Below are 24,919 nucleotides of genomic sequence, written 5' to 3'. Positions count from 1 at the left end.
GTTGGAATGTATACTCGAAAAAGGCCTTAAAAAATAATGACCCCCCCCCCCCTTTTTTCGGTTGTTTATACATTCCCCCACAGGCATTTGTCTCTGAAAAAATTGTCATATATACCAAAAAAATTCGTAAGGGTTCCGCGGAACCCAGTGTTTCGCCTGCTTTTGCTGTTAGTCGCAGGCTCAACAAAAATGGGGAAAAAATTATTAAAAATTTTCCTCTAGATACTATCTTTTGATTGTAAGAAGTTCTGTTCAAGTTTGGTTCAAATCCAGGATAGTTTAAGAAAGTTATTAAAATTTGAAAAACTTTAACCACAGAGTGAAAGTTATGTTAACTGGCAGAAAAACTAAATCCATTTATGAGTAAAATACAGATAAACAGGATTTTTTTTTTTTACAAAATTTAGTTCTGGATACTATCTTATGATCATAAACAAGCTTCTGCCCAAGATTGGTTGAAATGCAGGATAGTTTAAGAAAGTTATTAAAATTTGACAAACTTTAACCACAGAGTGAATATTTGTGGACGCCGCCGACGACGACGGCGCGGACGGAATATAGGATCGCTATGACTCGCTTTTGCGACAAAAGTCGCAGGCTCGACAAAAAGTAATGTTATATAAAGGTGTATATGGAAAAAATCACAGACAAGTGATTCCCTTCAAAAAAGATATAGGAAAATCTCAAGATTAGTATTTGCCATTTATTTTTTGTAATTCATGGGTTACACTAATGTCCTGACGATTGTCCTGACCGATATTATTCAAAGGATTTACTTTAAATTTGGAACCAAGCAAGATGACAATATTTCTTAAATAAATACAAGAAAAAAAATTAAAAAAAAAATATTTTTAAGAGTTAGAAAACTTGACCTGACCAACTTCAACTTTGTACTGACTAATGTCCTGAGCGATATGAAACTGCTAAATACTTTTTTATTTTTAAAAGGATTGACTTTAAATTTGGAGTCAATCTTTCCAACAATAAAAAAGTATGTAGCAGTTTCATATAGGTCAGGACATTAGTCATGTTATTCAAAAGTCAAAATTGGTCAGGTCTCCTAAAAAAAAAAATGTCTATTTTTTTTTCTTGTATTTATTAAAAAAATGTTGTCATCTTGCTTGGTTCCAAATTTAAAGTCAATCCTTTGAATAATAAAAAAAGTATTTAGCATTTTCTTATCGGTCAGGACAATCGTCAGGACATAATTTTGTCAGGACATTAGTGTAACCCGTAATTCACTATACAATTGCTATTCTGCATGGAAAACATTTTCAAATTTCATCAGCTATGAGACGGCTAGCTTTTCAGAAATTCTGTTATTTGTTATGATTTGCAATGAGACAATTTTTTTAACTTATACACATGACCATGATGGCTTACTTCTGTGTTATTTGATTTCTTGTGGAGAATAAAAATAAGGGGGAAGGAAAGCATGATAATATGCTGGGACGATATCATTCGAACCTCTCAGTGTTTAACCATAATTTATCAGTTTATGGGAAAAAAATCAGTGATGTTCAAAAAGTAATTTGTTTCTTGCTGGGCATGCTACGAATTAGAGGGGGAAAATGTAGTGTTTACATCAAAAGTATCCCGGCTTGAGGTTTGCCTTTTGTGTACCCAAGGCAGCAACTTCCAAAGCAATGTCATCGGCTATCCGAACTTTCCCGAAGTCCAGGCTGCGTTTGATTGAGACTGAGTTTATCTGTAATCATAAATTCTGCCAATGTAGGCACACCTCATCTGAGAAGTTTCGGGTTCACAATCACAATATCACTGTATAATATTTACATAAGATTCTTGCTGATAATTTCAGACTTAAAGTCAGTTTCGACTTATGAGTTTGAATGCCCCTCTGGTATCTTTCGCCTCTCTTTTAAATTATTTAATTTTATTTTTACTAGTGGAAATTTTCAAAAGACCTGGAATGAAAGTTTTCTAGGTCTCCTCCCCATAAAAAAGGGGAACAAATTTGACCCTGGAAATTATAGGGGCATATCCATCAGTTCCAACCTTGGCAAGCTATTTATAACAGACTAATGAAATTCATAAAAAGTAAAAACTTAATCAACAAAAATCAGATTGGTTTAAAACAAAAATAGTCGCACTGCTGATCACATATTTACACTAAAATCAGTAGTTGGTCATTACAAAATAAAAAGTTATTTGCAGCTTTTATTGATCTAAAAAAGCCTTATAAACTTTTGATACATGATATTCTAAATAGAATCTTTAGAATTGTTTTTTCGATGTATACTGACTCAGTTTGCAGAATTAAGTTCTCAAATGGACTCGGATCAGCATTTTTATGTGAGCGAGGAGTTAAACTAGGTGATGTACAGAGCCTTATAATAATTTTTAATTATTATAGTAATGACCTCACTAATGCTTTAAGCAGTTGTAATTCAGATCCAGTTGTAATTGGGGACCGTTTTCTTTAAATATTCTTCTATATGCAGATGATATTGTTTGTTGTCTCAAAGTAAAAAAGGACTACAAAACAGTCCTAATGCTTTACATGATTATTGCACCTGTTGGAAACTACAAGTTAATACAGATAAGTCCAAAGTTACTGTATTTAATTCAAATGGTTAATCTTTTTTGGACGAAATTAATTATAATGAGTCTTGTATTGAAACTGTTACTCATTATTCTTATCTAGGTATTGTAATAAAATGTAATGGTAATTTCAATTTAGCCATTAATACTCATATGGAAAAGGCAAGAAAGGCCTATTTCAAAATAATGGAAAATGTTGGTCTGAATAACCATGTAGACTAATCGAAAAATTGTTTGATACATTAATATCACCTATACTTATGTACTGTTGTGAAGTTTGGGGAGTTTACTCATCCTTAAGGTACTCTGAACCCTTTGAAAAATTACACATTAAATTTATCAAAGAAGCACTTGGTGTTCATTGCAAGGCTTCAAATGATGCTTGTTAAGCTGAGCTTGGTCGAATTCCACTCAAAAGTAAGATTGAATTTTCAAGCATAAATTTTTTTAAAACATATATACTTTCATCAGAAAATACACTTGTAAATCAATTTTTCTGTGCTAAAAGGTTTTCAAATCCCAAAATTTAGGATATTCATATCTTATGGATACAAGTTGTTTAACAAAACAGCACTTAAGACAAGTAAAACAAAGAATTCATGATCAGTGCTTGCAAAATCAAAATTCAAACATACAGGAATCTTCTAAAATTAGTCTCTTTCGTAAAGTCTACACAATGGGCCAAAGATCATCATATGTTGATTTATTAAACAATTTAAATGTGCAAAATACGCATAAGTGCACATTCTTTAATGATTGAAGGGGAAAGACATCTTAATATTCCAAGAGAGGAAAGGTACTGTCCTGTCTGTTATCCGAATGGGGAAATTGAAGATGAACAACATTTCTTATTACAATGTAATAGATTTACATCAAAACGAGAAAAACAGCGTAACATTAACACTGTAGAAAAATATCTCTAATGGTAAACCATAGCTCAGCATTATTACTTAGACTGTCTTCCTCTTTCATATCAGAGTGTCTAAATATAAGGAATAGTGTAATAATATGATGTATTAATATGTAACTATTCATTCTATTATGCCAATTAATAAAATTATATATGCAATAGGTCTTAACCATTTATTGTTAATGAGTTTGTGCCAATAAAATATTTGTATTTGTATTTGTTGTTAAAGCAACACCAACACTTTTACTATAAAATCAAAAAAATATCTAGCTAAAGATATCACCGTTTCTGAGTAGACAAACACAAATCACTTAATGATATATATACAGACAATATCTACGTGTTTTTTTTGTTTTTTTTTTGTATTATCTATTGTTGCAACAGTCTATACCTTTCACAATGAAAATTGTAGCATAATCGTCTACATTTTTGTTTTATAAATTTCTGTAACACTGTACGAGCCTTTTCAACTATAAATATTGCTAAATAAACAAATGGATCTATAATCAGTTGTAAAAGTAAAATGTCAAATTGTTCATCTCTCATATTAAAGATAGCGAACTCTTTACTACAAGAATTAATTAAATCGTCCAAAATCGGTTTCTAATATCTTCTAGTCTTTTACATGTTAATAAAAAATGTGATAAAGTTTCTTCAGTTTCGTTACATAATTGACATAAAGACTGTTCAGAGCTATTTTTAAATTTTGCTCTAACTACTTGTAGGATGTAACTTCCAGTAACTATTTTAAGCTTTGTAGGAATGCTGATAATTTCTCTCGCATTCATAGAGTTTGTAGTAATTGGATGGCAACGTCCTGGTATATGTAGTATAACATTGAGAATGGAAATGGGGAATATTTCAAAGAGACAACAACCCGACCAAAAAGCACACAACAGCCGAAGGCCACCAATGGGTCTTCAACGCAGCGAGAAAATCCCGCACCCGGAGGTGGTCCTCAGCTGGCCCCTAAATAAAATTGTGTACTAGTTCAGTGAAAATGGACGTCACCCTAAACTCCAAAACATATAAATGAACTAAAATTAAAAAAACATAAAAGACTAACAAAGGCCAGAGGCTCCTGACTTGGGACAGGCGCAAAAATGCGGCGGGGTTAAACATGTTTTGTGAGATCTCAAACCTCCCCCTATACCTCTAGCCAATGTAGAATAAAGAAACACATAGCAATACGCACAGTAAAACTCAGTTTAAAAGAAGTCCGAGTCCGATGTCAGAATAGGTAACAAAAGAAACTATAAGCAAAATGACAATGATACATAAATGAACAAAGGACTACTAGCAGTTACTGACATGCAAGCTCCAGACCTCAATTAAACTGATTGAAAGATTATGTCTTCATCATATGAAAATCAAGTACAATCCCTCCAGTTAGGGGTTTAGTATCATACCATCATAAAATATTTGAGAAGAACATAACCCGTATCATGCCAACAACTGGTTTTAGAATAAATGTGTTTATTTCCGATGCAAAGACCCATATGAGTGAATCAATATTAATACCAAAATATGCAATCCTTAATGACTTGACAACAGTATCGTAACTATATCCTTTCCGAATAAGTCTGTTTAAAGGTTTGGTTAGCTTTTGAGGTGAATGCCGACATTTTTGTGCTTTGTAAAGAATATTACCATAAAATATTTGATGTGAAATACCTGAACGTATAAGATGTCTGCATGTTGATTTATATTTACGAATGATGTCCTTGTACCGATGATAAAATTTAGTAAATGTTTTGACCAGGCCTATATCATAGACAAGTACTTATCACGGTTTATTCCCGATTGTCCCACTTTTTAAAATTTTAGAGTTCTGATTGTCCCACATGAAAAGTTCTGATTGTCACACATTATTTTAAGAAGTAAAATGTTCTTAAAAAAACAAGGTACCCGTTGTTTATTTTGCTAATTAAACAAGAATTAATTATTGCATGTTCAAACTATTATTTAATATCAATTTTATAAATGTATAAAATATGACTTTTTTTTTTAAATCATCAGATTAATGCACTTTTGATTAAATAATATAACATTTCTGAGTTATGAAATATATCTATCTATAATTTTACGTTTATGTATAAAATAAATACCAATACCGTAATTTAATTACACTTTTTTCTAAAAATTTTAAGTAAATTTAGATAATGATGATGATGGATGGCTGCTTAACGTCCAGCGGAAAAATTGATATGCATATTCAGGACGAGATCATGTTAATGTAATATGAATATTAACACTGCTTTGTACTAGATCGACACGCTGAGCCGGATTTTTAACGTGCTAGTTCACAAGGTAACAGTACGCAGGAAGACATGTCACCTTACCCAGACACATTATTCTGACTCCGAGCCGACCAGTCTTTGCTCTTACTCCTTAATGCTGCGTGCTTAGCGGGGAAGCAGCACATACCATTTTAAAGTCTTTGGTTTGACCCGACCGGGGTTCAATCCCACGGCCTCCCGCACTCGAGGCAAACACGCTACCACGAGATCACAGAGGCGGTTGAATAAATTTAGAAATAATGCATGCAATTTAAAAAAAAAAAGAATAAACTCATTTAAACTCTGCACTCTACACGCACTTGCTGACGGAGAGATAAATCCACTAGTCTTTGCACTTTTACCAGGGAAGTTGGAGGACATTTACACAAGATTCTTTCCACTACCGAAGAATGCTTGCACCCTATGTCAGATTCACCTGAACCCAACAACTTTCTTCATTTATTACGAATCTGCTGTCCAGACTTCTGCCAGAGCATCCTTTCCAGGAATCAAAAGGTTGTGTTTTACGTTTTTTTAACATGCAGTGTATTTGGCGTAAAGTGCAGTCAACAGGTCTTGTCACCAAATATAAAGGAGAACCAGGCATTATACGCAAGGCAGCAGTTCTTCCTCTTGTACCACATGCAGAAATAGAGGACGTCTGGTTCCATGCATTTGGAAGACCTGGAAAATTCGGATTTAACAGCAAATACCACTCCGTTTACGGACTACCGCACAACATATTGGGTTGAAAGCAACAGGCAGCTATGGAACCATTACCAAACAGAAGGATCAAGGACGACAAACCAACTCGAAGGATGGCAAAGCAGCATAAAGAAGATGATTCAAGTACCACACCCAAACGTATACACGCTACTGAACTACCTTAAAGAAGACCAGGCAGCAACCGAAGTGACAATCATCCTGTAACAAGCCGGGGGAGTACTACCAACAGAGAGACGAAAATACAAGCAACTCAATCAACGCCTACAAGAACTCAAAGATAGTCTCCAGAATGGTTAAGTTAGTGTGTTTCAGTACGCTAACATTGCCTCATATTTGTTACACTTGGACTAAATTTGTTGCAATGATATGATGTGTTGTGCTGTTTATGTTATGTATTATTTGTGCTTTATCTATATAGAACTGAGTAGTGCTTGATATGTGCTATTTTATGACTTAATATTATATTCTATGTTTGATGATACTTCAATTGTACCTATTATGTGCAAATTAACATATGTAAATATTATTATTTGTTCATGTTTATTTCATATTTTATAAGTTACATGGATTAGTGACCTGTAATTGTAAATGCTCTTTTGTTCCGACGTTGGAAAGTTCCGGGCGGACAGAACTATCTAGCCGAAAAGTTCCGGAGGAACTTATTAACTAGTTACTTTGTTCTTCCTCTGGTTTAAAAGTTTCACCGGAACAAAGTGACTAGTTGAAAAGTTCCAACGGAACATATCAACTAGTTAGAAAGTTCCTTTTTGCCAAATTAGTCAAAACCGGAACTAACAAACTAGCCCAAAAGTTCCAACGGAACTTATCAACCAGGCAGAAAGTTCCATTTGGAGAATTGATGCAAAGTAAAAGCGCAACATATTATATTTGAACCTTTCAAAGGGAAACCAAGATACTGATTACAAAAGTCAAATGGAACGTATCAACTAGCCACAAAGTTCCTCTTTGGCAAATAAGTCAAAACCGGAACTAACAAACTAGCCCAAAAGTTCCAACGGAACTTATCAACCAGTCACAAAGTTCCATTTGGAGAATTGATGCAAAGAACACATGAGGAGGGGGGGGGTATTCTTCCCTCTCTTGAGGGTACTATGAATACTAAATTTGCATGATAATGCAACTTATTCCGTTTTATGTGAGCTATGAAATACAACTTAAATTTTGCATATTTGTCCCCAAAGAAACCCCTTTCAGTGCGTTGGGTATTCTTGTAAATTAATGATTTGCTCTTATATATACTGATACTCATTCACCCCCCTCTTTCTACAAAAAGGACGAAATATGGTATATTCGGAACGATGTAACTAGTTGTTCTGTTCCGCCAGAACTATTCAACTAGCTACATTGTTCCGGGACTTTTCAACTAGCTACTTTTTTCCGGAACTTTTCGACTGCACTCGGAATAAAACAACTAGTTGGAAAGTTCCATCGGAACGAAATAACTAGTTGAAAAGTTCCGCCGGAACAAATTAAGTAACTGACGGAACATAGTGGCTGTTACATAATTACCTGCTACACACTATAAAAACAAATTATAATCACTATCAAAACAATTCCCGATTGTCCCGCATTTAAACTTCCCAATGGACCATAAAACATATTCCCGATTGTCCCACCACTTGAAATTTCATTACTTTTTTACCTGAAATTTCAAAAAGTGGGACAATCGGGAAGACACCCTTTAAACTGGTATATAGTTCTGCTTGATCCAATATCTTCTGATTAAAAAAATTATGAATTTTGGAAGTTATTTCACTCTTCCATTGGTATTTAGAAATTGCATTGACTAAATATTGGTATGGGTCATTCAATTTATATTTCAAAAATGTTTTTCTCAATAAACTGAACAAACTATGACTATTTATAGATTTTACATTCAATTGCCTTCCTGCTAGTTGCCATTCAATAGAACTTTTTTCTTGTCTAGTAATATTTCCATAAAAGTTTAATTCACAATCTATCTGAGCTTCTACAGGTAACATCCAAGAATTATATATATATTATATTACTGTTTTGGTAACGATAACAACTGTTTCAAAAAAATTCCAAACTGGACATATTTAAAGTTTCTAAACATTTTCCTGTTGAGATTCAGTACTATTTCCAATCCATATTATAAAGTTATATGGTTTGGTACTGACCTCCTAAGATCCGCCGACCGTGCGAGGTTAGTAAAATCCATAGGGTGAGTTCGTTGAGTTCACCCCTATCCGAACTCACCCCCCTATGGATTTTACTATGGATCCGCAGGGGGTCAGTAGTTAACCGTATAACGAGTTATGTATAAAAATAAGCAATGCAATACAATTACATTAATCGATCGATGACGTCACCATTAATAGTAAACGTGACGCCATGAACCCCATATAAAATCTACTGACCCCATGCAGATCCATAGGGGGTCACCACGTGACGACGTTAAACGGCAATCAGAACTTCATAATTTATCCGAGGAGCGATAAAATATTAACGTGTAACGGAGATGCTGAAATAAAATCCCTTGACAGGAATATTGGATGACGCAAAATGAACAATATCACTGTGCAAGAGCGGAATAATGAATTAATATTTAAATGAAATTATATTGTGATGATTTTGTAGACGTTTCTTCAACTTTCTGGATATTTTGTAGAAGACTTTGCCATTCTTTTGGAGGAATTATACCTACTAAGATGTACTTGTGAAAAGAATAGACTTATCAAAGAAACAGTTTGTTCTGGGTCTGAATTAGACCAAGAGGAGCTGATATAGCTCCGCACTCTTTGTCTGTGGATTTTATGTGACCTTCCATTTAGAGGTTTGGACCTTCCCGCCAGTAGGTAGTTACACCCGACGGACTTTTGTAATTTTGCATGTTAAAAAAATTGCAAAAGCATTTTGAACAAAAAATATATAAATCTGGTATAAAAATAATATTCAAATATGTAACTTTACTGATAAACTTATGTGTTTGATTAAATTCTTCACCATTGATTGGATGTGCAGTCACGTAACCGGTCGTCGTACGAGATACCGGGAAACTCCAGAATATATTATTCGAATATTAGAAGTAAACAATATCAGTTTCTTTGGTTATTAATAGGGGTGATTGATGAAATGTAGTCTGAAAGATAGGATCTGACTAAAGACCAAATGTATGACAGGGAAAATTTGTGCCCCAATGGAAGGTTAATCATCCTTGGCTGGATTTCGATGAGGCAACTGGTTTATCCCACACACTGGGAAAGGGGTAGTGTCCTGGTTTGTTGCACAAAAAACTTTACCCCATAAAAAAAATCATGAAACTACCTCCCAGCATCTATCTTGCCCAAAACAGTGCTTGAAAGAAACTGACCCCAAAAGTTCAGCGGATTGGTGACAAAATTGCGGGTTTGATGATAAAAGCACCAAATTTGGCATGGTAGTAGTTCTTGGTATTTCAAATAATATTAGCTATGGACCCACCTTGAAATTTCAAAATGGCGGCCTTTTTTCAAGATGGCCGCCATAAAATATCAAAATCAACATATTTTTTTTTATAAGGTCAAATTTAAGGGCAAATTTGGGATGATAGTAGTGCTGGGTGTTTAGAAAATATAAGCTATGAACCAAGCTTGAAAATTCAATATGGCGGCTTTTTACAAGATGGCCGCCACAAAAAATATCAAAATCAACAAATTTCCCTTAGTTTAGTTCAAATTTGTCATGTTTGTAGTGCTGGGGGCTTCGAACAATACAAGCTATGGACCAAACTTGAAATTTCAACATGGCGGCTTTTTCCAAGATGGCCGCCATAAGATATCAAAATTAACAAAAATATAAAAATTAACAAAATTCACTTATAGAAGGTTACAAAGTGTTTTGTTTTGACGTATCTTCAGTAAAACCTAGTGCCCTATAATACCTAGTGTATGCCACATTTATATACTAAAGCCAAACATCAAAAGATTTCTGAGGAAAGTATAGAAAATCGTAACTACGGTACCATTCTTGCAGAACAGACTGAGTCGTCTACAACGATGGATCCCTTATAGACACTGGCGTTATTCCAATATTTAAGCTAGACTTAACTAAAATGTATACTATTCGACTCGAACATTTTTCTATGTGATCAACTGGAAAAGGACATAGTAATGATCTAAAAATTGCAGTAATCTCAGGCTTGCCAGGCCATTAACAAGGTAGGTGCTTGCATCTTCTGTTTAGTTGCAATTTAACAAGCAACCGCAACAATCTGTTTGTATGACATTGATACTTTAAAAAGCTGCACATGCAGGTAGTTCAAAAAGACATGATGTAGGCAAAAGTCTTTTCAATAGTCATTAAAAACATTAGTTTTGATAATCGTTTGGCCAAATATTCAGATAAAGTCGAGTTATTTCATTGAGGCAAATACGACGCTATCCATTTCAAAGTTACTTCTGTTTTATTTCTCTATTCTTCTTTAACATTTAATTCAACTGAACTAAAACCATCTCAAAATGTATATAGGCCTTCTACTGGATGCTAGGACCAGAAAAGAAGGTACTAAATGACAAAATGTACAGTTTACGTCTGTCGTTTATGAATGGTCCAATTATACATTTATCTACTGTACTAGAAGATTCCATTTATGAAACATTCAACATTGACCAGAATATGTGGTTCCTCCCACGAAACCTGTAGGTTTTACAACAGCAGTCGTGAATAATATTGACAACAACAAGAGTTCAAATACGTCTAACGAATCGTTACATAGTACAATAATTTCCATATTTCAGCTTTTTCTTAGTCTAACTTTGCAAATTCGTCATAACCTTTTGCTTTGAAATATATGCAGCTCACATTTAATCTCTGGTACTTTAACCAATATAATGCGCCAGCACAACTGTTTTATCATATTGATATAACTTAGTATATATTTTACTATATAATAAGATATATCCTTTATACTAACTTAAATATAATTCATGTATGAGGCGCCGTTATACTATCTATTCCTTATTTTCTGATATCAAAAAATGGTTTTCTGATATCAAAAATTCATTTTTTTTTATATCAGGAAATCGATATCAAAAATTCAATTTTTTTTATATCAAAAATTCATTTTTTGATATCAGAAAATCGATTTTTTGATATCAGAAACTCGAAATTTTGATATCAGAAAATATTCTTTCGATATCAAGAAATAGATTTCCTGATATCAAAAAATCGAATTCCTGATATCAAAAAATCATTTGATATCAGAAAATAAGAAATAAATGAATGATGGCTCCCTGTGTGTCAATAAAAGCATCCAAGCTCACCCATTACCCCAAACATCAGGAAATATCTGAAATAATGTTCCCGGTCGACCAATTGTTTTATAATGTGGAGTACCGCTACACGATATTGGTCATTATATTGATGACATGGGGTCGCTTGTTATAAAAAAAATGCTTATACACTTCAAGTTTTATAAACATGGTTTAGACTTCAAAGTCTCCAGAAAACTGCTATTTAATAACAATAATTGAAGCAGAAAAAACATGTACACTAATCTTCAGTTTGACGAAACTGAACGAGTATTGAATTACCTCGATCCAACTAATTACGAAATTTGAGTCCCATGCACTAAAAGACAATATATTGAAGATTTTTGAAGTTATTCTAAAATATAACATATTTACTTTTAGGTCGAACAATCCCAATCGGCGGAATTAGTCGACCAAAGAATTTACTAAATACTGGGAAATGTTTTACAAAGCTTCGAAACAAAATACTGATGTGTTCAAGATTTAGATACGATGGCTGGATGCTATATTCAGGTTCAACTGACGTAATACACGATCTTTTCGCCTTATATATCTAATACAATGCATACCCACCTAAATTTTACATACCAATTTTCTCAAAATGAAGTGCAACTTTCTTGACAGTCGTTTTAATACAATTTTAGAAATGAAAACGTACATCAAACCTACTGAAACTTTTCAATACTTCACAGAAAAAGCTCATATAAAATAAATGTATTTAAAGGATATATGCAAGGCGTGGTACATAAGAAACACTAGCAGTCTTTCAAAAAACGTCTCTTAAAAAGACGAAATAGACGAAGTATTTGAAAATACAAGACATGCAATTTTTTTATTTGTTATTATTGGCTTTGAACTAGCTGTCAGTAACTGAGAGTACTCTCACATCTGTACTTTGTGTCTTTTTGTCCGGGGATGATCTGATGTGCTCAAGAAGGGTCAAAAGTTCCTGTTCAACAAGTGACACCTACCTAGGTGCTCATGTTTAAATAGATCGATGAATCATATCCAGTAATTAGTATATATCATATACTAGTGGATTTATAAATATCTCTTTTCTAACCCTTAGAATTCACAAAAAAGCAAACATGTTAATACCATTGGTACATGTAAATTATCTTAAACTTGACCGAATGTGAACATTTGTAATGAAATAAGGTTTTCCATGGCTGTCCGATGAATAAACAAGAATTTCAGTGGTTGACAACACAGACATTGAAAAATAAAGAGCAAATAACACAACATTTAAAGCATAAACAACACGATTCCCTGTTCATCAAAACCAGGGGCCAACGCAGTTGTTCGGAAGGGTGTTTATTTTTTGGTCAACTTGTAGCACTCGTGATGTTACTCATTGCCAGTAGAAATTCGGTGATTAGTCGTATTTATTTATCATCTTGATGTTACCACAATCGAGGAAAAAGAAAGGATTGTTGCAAGGAGAAGTGGAACATATCCATTATCATTTGTGACTCAGATGGTACCTAATGGTCAAACAAATTCTGATGGCGTCCCGATAACTGTTCGAATCTTTCCATTTATGGGATCTTTGATTAAATTGTCTTTCATGCAAGCAGCATCCATATATCACGAAAACGCAATCCCTAGAATATTGTATGACCTGCAAAGTGCAATTCGATAAAAGAAATAAATATCAGCAAAGTCTTGACTCAGTTTTGTTCATTTTCACTTTTTTGTGGCCATTTTGAAATTTTCCGCCATTTTGAAAAAGAATGAAGTCTAATGTAACGTCATGATTTACTAAAAACGTTGGATTACATTTTATATATTTTTAAAAGATTTGGTTTGACTATTATTTGCTTTAATATATACATGGTTGTAAAATTTAGACTGATTGGCAGACATCTTGAAAATTGCCGCCATATTGGATTTTTCAGAGTGGGTCCATAGCTTGAATTGACTACCACATATATATATACAATTGTGCAAAGTTTCATGCTTTTATCATCAAACCCACAATTCTTCTAAAAATATGCACGAATCAGCTGGACTACAAGTTGAAAACAAAGTCGAGCTGTTTCTGACACAAAGTTAGGCCAGTGTGTTCTTAAGCAGCAATTGAAACCAGAACAATTAAAAAGGTACAAAGTGTTATTTAGCACAGCGTAAAGTGTTGGGGAAAAAGAGAAGCTTTTTCTGACTATTTTTTTTTTTGAGAAATTCAAAAAAAAAATGAGGTTGATGTTGTAAGATATGATTGCTTTGAACTGGTAATCATTTTTTATTTTTATAAATTAAATTTTCATTTAGATTAGACTTTCAATGAATAAAGGTGGACCTTTTAGTCTTTTTGATAAAATATCCTGGACCTTCCATTGCCTAAAGTGAATTTGAACCCCTGCTAACGGCCTGATTTATGTACAAAACAATGAACGAAAAAGAAATATGATATGCAGCAACAAACGACAACCAATGAATTACAGGTTCCTGACTTTGGACAGGCACATACAGAATGTGGCGGGGTTAAACATGTTTGCAGGCGCCTAACGCTCCCCTCACCTGGGACAGTGGTATAACAGCACAACATATGAACAAACTATAAAAATCAGTTGAGAACTTCAAGGGCTTAACTCATCAGATCGATACAGAGCAGAAAAACAAGTAACAAAAACACAGACCGGACGTGGCAGGGTATTTATACATCCCCACAACAAAATAGACAAAAAGGACAGACCTGAGGGTACTCGCAGTTACTGACAGCTAATTAGCCCTCCATGGAATTCTACCAGACATGGGTAATACATCCGAATTTCAACATTTTGATTTTTCTTTGGTGTTGATGTTAAATTTAACTTTCGCTTTAATTCTGCATAAAGTTGTTGTTATGCTCTACGAATAAGATTTAGAAAACCGATATTAAAAGTTATGAACGAAGAAATTTCAAACGCAATTAGCTTTTTTACCAATGGAAGAATAATGACCGTCCTTAAAATCTTACAAATGAACTTTTTTAACATTTCAGGGGCTGATCCTGTTGACAGTCTATGGACCTTCCACAGTTCTGCACTTTCTGGATCATAAAGAATCAAACTGTCGTATTTTTTACCCCAAAAAATTGCTGCTCGTCATTTGCACGTACATGTTGAGTGTGATATAAGTTTAATAAATCGGTCTCACTAATTAGCGACAACAAGAATTTTAGCGACAAGAAGCGTCAACAAGCGACAAGAAGCGTCAACAAGCGACAAGAAGCGACAACAAGAATTATTTTAGCGACAAGAAGCGACAAGAAACTATTTAGCGACAAGAAAACATATTTTTTTTAATTAAAATTAATTATTGCAATAAATATTAAAAGAATATGCAAAAGAAAATAATTTTAGGCGACAAGAAAGTTAAAATTGATAGAAAAAAATGAAACATTATTTACATAATATTTTATCATCTATTATGTATAACAGCCAGTATTACGTTTAATTATTGTATTATGAGATTACTTTTCCTTGTGTTTTAGAACATATTATTTATCTTATAATTTGTTTTTTAAAACTCTTTTCGTGCAATATATATTAAGCTCGCAAAATGAATTATTTGTGCATCATTGTCCTGAAAATATTGACACAAATTGTGAAATACAAAGAACTGAAATCAAACAAGAGGAAAAGAAAATTGAAATGTGAATGTTTTCATCTTTTTATTTGTTTATTGCCTCATTAAACGATATTTATCATGTTTATGCATATTGATTGAAGATGAAAGGAAATTAATGACAATCTTGAGTTTTCAACAGGTGTTCACTATTTACAATGATTGTATATTCTGGCGCGTGTAATTGTATAGTCTGACGCGTGTACAAAGTTGAAGGTGTTAATTGGATGTTATTGTAGCAATAAAACAGGGGACACGCGCCTCGTTAATCTCATTTGATGTTCCACATTGTGTGTACTGTTATTACCTTAGGCTGAAGCCACATCTAATGTTGTTCCTATCAAGAACAATGAATTATACTGTTAGAAAGGAAATTATATTTCATGTTTTTGTTTCAATAAATCCTTCAAAGGAAAGTTGACCTTTTTTTGTTTTTGTTTCAGTTTTATAGAGTGTGCATTTCCTTTGCTCTACCAAGCTGACTGAAGCCATTCAACTTTCATGTTTAGTATAAAGTAAATTGTCAGCATTTCAGTATTATTCTCGCAAAAGTACGTGCTCTGTGCAATTGCTAGAATCTAAAACGCAACTCGGTTTACCTTTGATTAATAAATCAGTTACTTTGTACGTCTTTGATACTGCGCGGTATCAAACGAACCCTTTGGTACAGGGTTTCAATTTCCTTTTGGGCAAGGGAAAAAAAGGTTACGACTCGAACTTCGATAAATGCATATTAGAAGTATTATAATTATACTATAGTGGACACGTCCGTTCATGATATCCCCTTGCGCAAGGGTAAATATTGAAACGCACTTATTTTGTCACATCGCCGTGTCAAACTGAATCCCTTGGGATAAGGGTTTTCCTCTTGGGCAAAGGAAATAGTAAGGGAAGTTATACCCTGCAATATTAGTCTTACACTCTAAAAATGGCACACCCATGTGGTAACTGTTAAAAAAACTGCACTCGAATGTGTGTTTTGTGAAAAATGTGAAACATGGTTTCACCAAAAATGCCAGAAATTAACAAAAGATCAGTTTCGGATCTTAAGTCAGACTAAAAGCTGTGATTTCATATGTACACAATGTTGTCATACAAAAGATCATAAATTTGACTATGATCTTTCTATTAGTAGATTAGAAGCTTATGCAAGTAAAAATTTGTTGACGGATGGCGTAAATGTAGAGAAAATATTGCTAAGAAAAGAACCACTAACACAAATTATTGGGGAGACAAACCATACATATTCTGAAATGAGCTCTTTGGTTGAAGACAGGGTTTCTAGACAAATATTAAATGAACAAAGCATGATTATTAAAGATAGAAACCCTGTCCAAGTCTCAACAAATGGCAATCGTCTCTTCAATTCTTTGTCAGTGGACATGTGTGGCAATGAAAGTCTTGCAACAAGACTGAGAGTTTTGACTTGTATAGAGATGGTGTCAAATAAGCTAATTTATGATACATCTAAGCACAACAGACTAGAACTTGTCTCACCATCATATGATGAAGCTTGTAAAGCTGCCGCCAAAAATAGAGCATTTTCGTAAAACTACAACTTCAAAAAGGGCAAAAATACAGTGAACCTTAGTGGTAAAAATCAACGGCTTATCAAAATGGGACCACCATGTACAAAATGTATAAATATTATGTTAGATAGGAAAGTACATATTACTATATAATGACTAAAAATAATTAAAAAAAACAAATTTAAAAATTATATGGACCCCAAGGTAGAACCACGTCCTCGTCGTGGGGTCTGGAAACACGCTTAAATAATAAAGATGGCAAAGCGTGGCTGAGAGTTCTACAAATAAAGCATCGAATTGACATAACAAGAGTACACTTAGAGCATAGTATTAAGCAAATGAATCAAAATATTATATTCCATTATGCCCGCTCCATATATATCTCCATTCGTTTATTCATACTTTGACTTTGATGAAAACAGATACATACATTATCTTATACATATTCTTCATATTTAAAAATTAAAAAAAGAAGCTCAATCTCTTTCTTCTTCACAAATGTTTAATTTCTTCATCTACCAATATACTAATATAAACTTCACAATCTCTTTCTTCCTCACAAATGTTTCATTTCTTCGTCTATCTATATAATAAAACATTTTAATTAGACATATCTGCTCGTATATTTAAAAAAAAAAAATTAAATACAAATTTCTTTATATCTAATACAAAAAAATGTTTTCTTGTCGCTAAATAGTCTTCTTGTCGCTAAAATAATTCTTGTTGTCGCTTCTTGTCGCTTGTTGACGCTTGTTGTCGCTAATTAGTGAGACCCTAATAAATAGTTAGTCAGAGAGATCCTCTGTCATTATCTATACTAGTAAACCAGATGTTTGGAATAGGTTTTTTAACAACTTTTTTTCACAACTTATTTATGAACAATAAAGTGCACGAACCTAAAACAATATTTGTAGTCAATGTTGAATATATTTTTGTACTATTACTAATAGGAAAAGAAGCACCATATTAACACTATTTCCTCATGCCACAAAAAATTGTACTTGATTTACCAAAAAAATATACAAATGGGATTGAAAACTACATTCACTTTTACATGTAAAGTATCATAATCAGAAAGCACCTTTTTTTAGCTCACCGGGACCAAGAAAAGTTTCTCATAAGTCAAAACACACACACATCATATCAGTTGATCAACATGTTATCATATGGTTTAATTGTGACCATAAAGAATTAGTCCAAGATTACCCAGACATGATTTAACAAGTTCCTCTCTTGAAATTGCAATAGATCCATTGTCAAGCAGATAAATCACACACTTCGTCTCTCTTGTCCATTATTGTCTTGCCGGCAGAATGCGAGACATAGGGATTACTATCTGGCGGTGACTGTGTGAACTATAAAGATTTATATTTCACGAGGTAGAAGACTTGGATGCTTCATACCTTATATGCAAGTGCCTTATGACGGTACGTGTCTGTTATGTCCATTGTCCTTGACCTTATTTTCATGGTTCAGTGCCTGCATGAAAAAATGTGTATTTTTTTGTCATGTGGAATTTTCAGCTTATCATGAGTAAATGGGTAACTATATTTGGTTACGGGATCCTTGCAAGATCTACATGTCTAGCAGATGGGGTTTACCTGACCTGTCAACCTCATTTTACATGGATCATTGATGATGTTTAGTTTATTTGATGCTTGTAGTAAAACCTTCATATTACAGATTTTAAACATAAATTCAGTCATGATAGTAAAGGAGACGAGACATTTCAGCGTGTGCACTCTTGTTCCCCATAATCTGTACCTTTTTTATTCACTGACAATAACCATGTAGCCCAAATGAAAGCTTTATTTCTCTCTAGCCTCCGTTTTAGTCATGTCTGCGACGAAAGTCTAGTATGTGAGACCTGGGGATTACTATCTTTCAGCTGCAGCGTCAACTATTTGTATAAAGCTTTATATTTCAGAAGGTAGAAGACCTCGATGCTTCATACAACTGTACCTTGTATGCAGGTACCTTATGTTACGAAGTTTCCGTCTGGCATATGTCCATTCTCCTTGACCTCATTTTCATGGCTCAGCGACTGCTTGAAATTTTTTTTTATAGTTTTTTGTCATAGTATTTCTCAATCATTATGAGTAATAGGATAAATATATTTTCTAAATGGGTTCCTTGCAGCGTCTTCAAGTCCGTCAGACAGGGTTCACTTGATCTCGACCTCATTTCGTGGATCAGTGATCATGGTTAAAATTACACAATTAGGTCTGTTTCTAAGATACTATAAGCAGTCAACTATAAGATAAGATAAATTTTATTTCCAATAGAGGACCTATTATGGGCATAATCAGTACAGTGTTTTTTTTATATTAAACAATTGCAATATAGACAATACACAAGAAAAACAACTCAAACATGAAATATAAATTGAGTTAATAATATATAAATATATAAATATATATGTGGTGTATAGAATGATTGCAAGGGGTACATGTCAGTCTGGCAGGTTTCATTTGACCTTGACCTTATTTTCATGGTTCATTGGTCAATGTTTAGTTTTTGTGTTTTGGTCTATTTTCCAAGTATGTATTCCTTGATTAATAGGATTATATTCAATGTCTCTTATGAATCCTTCGTTGCACAATCTTTTTGCCTTTTTCATTTGCCTTTCAAAATTGGTACTCTCCCCAGTTGTGGGATTTTTGTGGTACATCAAATAGCTGTCAACATCTTTAATGGATATTTCTGGAATATCAGTAAAGTCTAGTGGTTTCCATGGATTTGAAACTAAATCAATTGGAATAACTGGAAAACTTTCTTCTTCTGAAAAGTCTGAGTCCTCATTTGACATTGCCCTATATACACGTTTGACTAATGTATCCTTTAGACCTGATTTCTTTAAATTTCACTTTTCCAACCAATCCTTTAATTCCGGAACTTTCCATTTGGCAGTTCTGCCAATGACAGCTGTTCTTCTTGACATTCTGACTCTGAATCTGATGACATAACTCTGAAAAAAAAAAAATTATTAAACTCTTATCGCTCACTAGAAATTTTCAAATTTTTCAAAGCATAATATTTTTCTGCAATTTTGTGTCGTCTCAAATAATTTAAAATATCAAGATTTTACACAGTATAATTAAAATACCTAGATATCATTGAGATGGGAGCCATCTCTGTGGGCCCCGCTGTGAATAATGTGTGGTAAAAAATTTGTATCTCTATCATTGGACATGGGGTTGTCAACTGAAACCGAAGTTTATGACCTTGACCTTTGACCTAGGAAGCTGTACATAAATTATGACACACCCTCTGCTGTTGGTTTATATACATGTCAAGTGTAAACTTTGAAATCATAACGGTTCTCAAGATATAGAGCTGACAAGATCTTTACCATAGGACATGGGGTTGTCAACTAAAACCAAAGTTTTTGACCTTGACCTTTGACCTAGGAAGTTGTACATAAATTATGACACACCCTCTGGTGTTGGTTAATATACATGTCAAGTATAAACTTTGAAATCATAACAGTTCTCTAGATATAGAGCGGACACAATTTGTTACAGACGGACGGACAGACTGATCACTATAGGGCGTCCGCCATTCGGCAAGGCCCTAATTATCATAACAGCCTTCACGGTAAACTTTTGAGACCACAAGCCTGAAGCTCAATTTTTTGAAAATTTTAGTTGTACAGAAGAATTTTACAAGCCTGGGCCGTAGGACTTGTGGTCAAGCCTGAAGACAGTCATAAAGATGTACAACTCATTACTAAACTTTGTGTCTTTTTTCTTGTGAATGTCACAGCCTTGACAATAAACTTCTGATTCTACAGTCAACTTTATGAAAATTTTATAAAGATTCCATTGGCCTGTTCAAATGAGTTTTACAGGCCTGTAGTTACATTTTTGTAAGTGGGAAGACGGGAGTGATGTATAAATAAGCGGCCACCTCCTGTCTGAATTGTATGATGTTTTTTCTGCTTTAAATCAACCCTATGAGTTGAGCCCTTTTTCAATTGCAGCTTGTTCTTGTCAGGAGCTTGTAGTTCAGTAGTTGTCATTGGTTGATAATTGTCACATTTCATATGGTAATTTGTTTTGACAAAATTTGTTAAAAATTAGGTTGTATTTCATAACTTTACTGTCATGGCTTTTTATAAGTGACTAGAGAGTATGGGTTTTGTCAATATATGTTGAAGGCTGTAAGGTTGCCTATAATTGCTTAAATCCACTTCATTTGAACTTTGGTGGATTGTTGCCTCATTGGCATTGATCATGTTGATTACACATCTTTTTATTTTTATACGTGTAGATATCAATAAAATAACCATTAACTGACTCGAAATGTAAATTTTATTTGTACAAGGCTTACAAACAGGTAGAAAACAAGGCTTTGCCAAACATTTATATCCTGTTATGAGCCGAATATGCATGCGAGAAAATTTGAATTCACGAAATTTTCACTTATTTTAAAGACTTTGTACATGTTGAATATTAACATGTTTATCAGGGGATTAATCATGTTACATGCACATGAGTTAATCCATAATACTATAAAGGTTTAGGAGGATCTGGATCCTCATAAATGGGTTCTATCCTCATTAATGGGTATTATACATGTTATACCCAACAAATTTTCATTAATAAAAATATAAGCTTTGGATTTAAAGATATTTTCTGTTGTGGTGCACGCATTCGGGTAAGGGACTTCATTTTGCCTAAAGACAACATAACTGAACATGCTGAATACGATCATCAGGAACAAAGTTAACAGCTGGCCAAAGAACATAGTTATTTTTGTAATGCGTTTCTTTTAAACAATAAATGCAAATTAAAAAATGTACATGTATATCCAAATAAAAGAAAAATTCATCAGCTCTAACTAATTGTATGGAAAATTTTAGGTTAAGGGGCCTGGGGTCTTGAATTCTTTTGAATGCTTCAGACATACTAGTCATTAACCTTTTTTGTCTAGACCAAAACACTGCAATAATCATAACTTTACTTTAAAATTTATGACCCAAATTTGTTTAGCAATGTAATTTCACCCCTAGTACGGTATTTAACGTATTATATACATGTACATGTAGCTACTTGCTATATCATGTATATATTTGAGGCATACAAAATGAAGAAATAAAAAAATACAACTTATACACTGTCCACGATAGGGACTATTAGTGGACCAGGAAAATTAAAGAACGATAACAGTGTTCTTGGACCAGCCTTCAAAAAGTAGGATTTGTATTTAAGGTTCATCATAACAAATGGACAAATATGGCCGTATTTTCACCTAAAAAACTACTCTGTGTACAGACTTACCTGTGCAGTTTGGAAAGTTTTAAGGCCTGGCATCCACTAGAAATATAAAAGTTAAATTTATTTTGCATATCAGAAAGATAAAATCTTTTTTGGATTATGATGGGCATTTTTTTTCCTTCCTGCAGAAGATGTAAAAATAAACAAACACCTGAATTGCATTTGATACTGTCCACTCAGTTACTACCTTTAACTCACCTTTAGATGTGTAGATATCTATTGTCCATGCCAATCAAGGACAATCAATACAATACAAATCAGTTGTTACCTGAGAGGGAGCATCTCAAAATTATATCCCAACTTAGTTTATTTTTACACCTTCTGCAGGAATGGAAAAAAATGCCCATCATAATCCAAAAAAGATTTTATCTTTCTGATATGCAAAATAAATTTAACTTGTATATATCTAGTGGATGCCAGGCCTTAAAACTTTCCAAACTGGACAGGTAAGTCTGTACACAGAGTAGTTTTTGAGGTGAAAATACGGCCATATTTGTCCATTTGTTATGATGAACCTTAAAAGTTCTCATTTGAACTATGGTCTTAAACTTCAAGGGAAAAACTTTGCCATGTAAATGAATATTTGCATTATGACAGGTATTATGAAGATATACAATTTTTTTTTAACACTAAATAGTCGGTAATCTGATAGTAATGATACATTTTGTACATGTACCCAATTTTGAATTCTAGACAGTTCGGTACCCAGACAATTCGGCATCCGACAAATGGCACCTGAGAAAGACACTTCGGCACCCAGACAAATCGGAACCTTTATATATGTTTCTGGGTTTTTACTCATTATGGCTTGCACCGCTTTTATGTTTATTGCTTTTAATATCAAAACAATAAAATATAGTTTTCAGGTATTGTGTTGTCTTTACAGATGTAAGGATCAAACGAGAACACAAGCTGAAACACAAGCTATACACTTTAAATCTCTCATTTGAGAAATTATCAGATTTATACATAAAATACTAATTAATGCATAACTACAATTAATTATGATTTAATTAAATGATGTTTATTCAAACACCGTCATACATTGTATCTAACAATCAATTATGATTTAATAAAATGATGTTTTACTTTTCATACACAATCATTTAGGATTTAATTAAATGATTATTTTAAATTTTGTATTGCATATTTTATCTACAGATTATAATATTACTGTAACAATGCTTTTATTTTTCCTAATATATATATTTAAATAAATGAGGTGCCGAATTGTCTTGGTCCCGAAATGTCTGGATCCCGAAATGTCCAAAATGGATGCCGAAATGTCTTGGACGTGGGTGCCGATTTGTCTGGGTGCCGAAATGTCTTGTTACCCCCAATTTTGGATATAATATATCCTATAAATTTATAGTATTTATCATTTTATGAGGATTCTCCTTAACCATTTTAAAGCTTTCTTATGTTTTTCGAATAAAATCTTATGATTATGAGGCACAGATGTTCAACATGTGGATTTCAAACAAACAAACACGGATATATGTGTAAGAATTTGTCTTTAAATCGTGTTGGTTGAAGAAAAACAACATCTTGTTTTCACATGTATTGATTCCAATTTCGTGCTTTTTACGCTTTACTATCACATTTATGACAAGAAGCATACTCATAAATCTTAACCTTACCATAAATTAACGTAACTAGTTGAATAGAATTAATACATGGTTTCTCTCCTTTCTGTTATACTATGACGAATGGCTTGTTATGAATTTTCCTGCGTAAAATGGTTGAACGTCCCGGAAGTGAAAATCTGTAAATTCTAATGGTCGGAACGTAAACGGAATAAAACCCGGAACGGCTATTGCGGAACTCAACCAATCATGGTTCATTGGTCAATGTTAAGTTTTTGTTTTTTTGTCAGTTTTTCAAATACTAATAGCAACATGTCAGCTATATTTGGTGCATGGAATAATTGTAAGGTGTACATGTCTGTCTGGCAGGTATCATTTGACCTTGACCTCATTTTCATGGTTCATTGGTCAATGTTAAGTTTTTGTGTTTTGGTCTGTTTTTCAATTACCATAAGCAATAGGTCAACTATATTTGGTGTATGGAATAATTATAAGGTGTACATGTCAGTCTGTCTGAAAACATTTATCTGACCTTGACCTTATTGTCGTGGATCTTTAGAAATGTTTATGTGATACTTGTAGTAAAACCTTTATCTTTAAGACTTTCAGCATAAAATCAGTGGTCAGTAAAGCAGGCGGGACATTTCAGTGTGTGCACTCTTGAGTCTTGTGTAAAATATTGGCTACTATTTGGGTCAAAATTTCTTGTCTTGTTCATCTACATTGTTTTTGTTTTCTATGATGTCCTGATTATGTTGCTCAGAATGGGAGACGTAGGGCTTTTAATCTGGCTGCTGTGTTAGCTCTCTGCATAAATTATTTGAGAAGGTAGACGACCTGGATAATTAGAACATTGAAAAGAAATTCAGCGGTTGTAAAAAGATCATTTGTGAAGATATGAATAAAAAGAATTGTGGGTTATACATTATTGATTTTTATATTGAGACAGCAACATAATAACAAAAATAACCATATCTTCATAAGACATTTAATTAGACGACAATACAATAAATTCAGAAATTAATGCGTGGATTTATTATTGCATATCACTGATTACTTGTAAAAATGTGAGAACTTATTAGTGCGATTGAAAACATTTTGTGAAGGAAAATCGCTACAGTGAAATAGTGAATGCAAGTTTGTATTATTGCTGACCTGAAACTTAC

At 33.4% G+C, this 24,919-nt stretch overlaps 1 protein-coding gene and 1 long non-coding RNA gene across 3 annotated transcripts in view; both read right to left on the bottom strand.

Moving 5' to 3' along the window:
* Nucleotides 1-1,603, bottom strand: part of LOC127698996 (mitochondrial import inner membrane translocase subunit Tim9-like) — a 91,209-nt gene extending 89,606 nt beyond the window's left edge. Inside the window, exon 1 of one of the 2 annotated variants that reach the window (XM_052202794.1) lies at nucleotides 1,585-1,603. The gene's annotated coding sequence lies outside the window, so the exon portion shown is untranslated. Of the gene's footprint in view, nucleotides 1-1,383; nucleotides 1,456-1,584 lie in introns of those variants that run through there. The other variant, XM_052202793.1, reaches the window with a different exon arrangement.
* Nucleotides 1,604-19,144: 17,541 nt separating this feature from the next.
* Nucleotides 19,145-23,930, bottom strand: LOC127699018 (uncharacterized). Its single transcript, XR_007981006.1, has 2 exons — nucleotides 23,808-23,930; nucleotides 19,145-19,856 (listed from the first exon to the last, which is right to left on the bottom strand). It is a non-coding gene; the product is annotated as an uncharacterized LOC127699018 (long non-coding RNA).
* Between the last annotated feature and the right edge of the window lie 989 nt (nucleotides 23,931-24,919).

This window comes from Mytilus californianus, unplaced genomic scaffold (genome assembly GCF_021869535.1).
Source record: "Mytilus californianus isolate M0D057914Y unplaced genomic scaffold, xbMytCali1.0.p SCAF_4, whole genome shotgun sequence".
NCBI lineage: Eukaryota > Metazoa > Mollusca > Bivalvia > Mytilida > Mytilidae > Mytilus > Mytilus californianus.
Note: the sequence above shows the minus strand (reverse complement) of the source record. Positions and strands in the feature narration are given on the sequence as shown.